This window comes from Echinops telfairi, unplaced genomic scaffold, assembly GCF_000313985.2.
Source record: "Echinops telfairi isolate 266 unplaced genomic scaffold, ASM31398v2 ScPeMD7_7469;HRSCAF=8507_0, whole genome shotgun sequence".
Taxonomy (NCBI): domain Eukaryota; kingdom Metazoa; phylum Chordata; class Mammalia; order Afrosoricida; family Tenrecidae; genus Echinops; species Echinops telfairi.
The window spans coordinates 44,634,643-44,635,952 of NW_022111372.1; positions in this window are offsets into that span (position 1 = coordinate 44,634,643).

Sequence of the window (1,310 nt, forward strand, 5' to 3'; positions counted from 1 at the left end):
AGTACCTAGACTAATACAGGAGGTAAGGAGGGTGGGGGGAGAAAGGATCTGATACCAAGGGCTCACATAGAAAGTAAATGTTTAGAAAATGATGATGGCAACATGTGTAAAAATACGCTTAATGCAATGGCTGTATGTATTGTTATAAGAGCTGTAAGAGCCCCAGTAAGGTGAAATTAAAAAACAAACAAACAAACAAAAAACACCTAGTTAAAGAAAACTCATTTTCTTGCTCCTTTACTTCTGGAAACTCCATAGTTAGTGGGGGAAGTAGAGAGAAATTGATAGGAAGAGGTGGCACTAGGCAGAAATTTTCCTTCACTCTCTTCCCCTACCAACATGGATCTTAACAGGACTTGAAAGGAAGTACCTTCTAGCTCAAGTGCACCCTAAGCTTCCTGAGAGGGTGAAAGAGTGAAGAGGACTTCCATTGCTGCTGCTTCCCCCACTAGACAGGTCTCAGCGGGACCACTGGTGCATGGCTCACAGCCATGGAGCGAGCTTGCTGTGCACCTCAGGGAGGTGGAAATGCAGGCTGAAATATACACGGAGCTCTGCATTTTACCACACCTGTGACATGGCAAATTCGACTCTTGTCTTACTGTCTGTGGCTGGAGTCAATCCTTGAGTGCACTTTTCTGATGTGATTTTTAAAGGATCTGGCCTGAGGGTACAAATGATGGAGATTAAGGGTGAGGCCCTTGGGGAAGTGGGCATCACAAACTTTACAATTTTGTACAATGACCTTTGAAAAAGTTCCCTGCATTTTCTCCAAAAGCCTGGACTTGGAGTTCCCTTGAGACATTATTTTCACTTTTTAAAATCAGTACTCCCTTATTTATTCCTTTTGAGATTATTAATATCATGAGAAGCTGATGTAATAATATTCTGATATACCATAATATTTTAAAACTACAATAGTGTTCAAAAATGTATGTACTGTATAGCATTTGCCAAAAATGCAGTCTTTTATATATATAAATTTATTTAAACATAATGAAAATAAAACTGCTAATATTTCTTAACTTAGGTCTGTATTATATATCTAGTAATATGTAAGCAATAACATTACATAATATAATGACATTAAAATAAATTTAAATACAAGCTTCAGAACCCAAAGATGACACAGAACAAGGCAATATTTGTTTCCTGTATGTAAAAGATTTCTGTGAATCAGAGCTGACACGATGGAAGCTACAGTAACAACAGTAGCAACACCAAAAAATAATATTATATACATACATGGGAACACATTTGCACAATATTTATTTGGAAATCAATTCTCTAATTCAAGTAGCCACATTGCC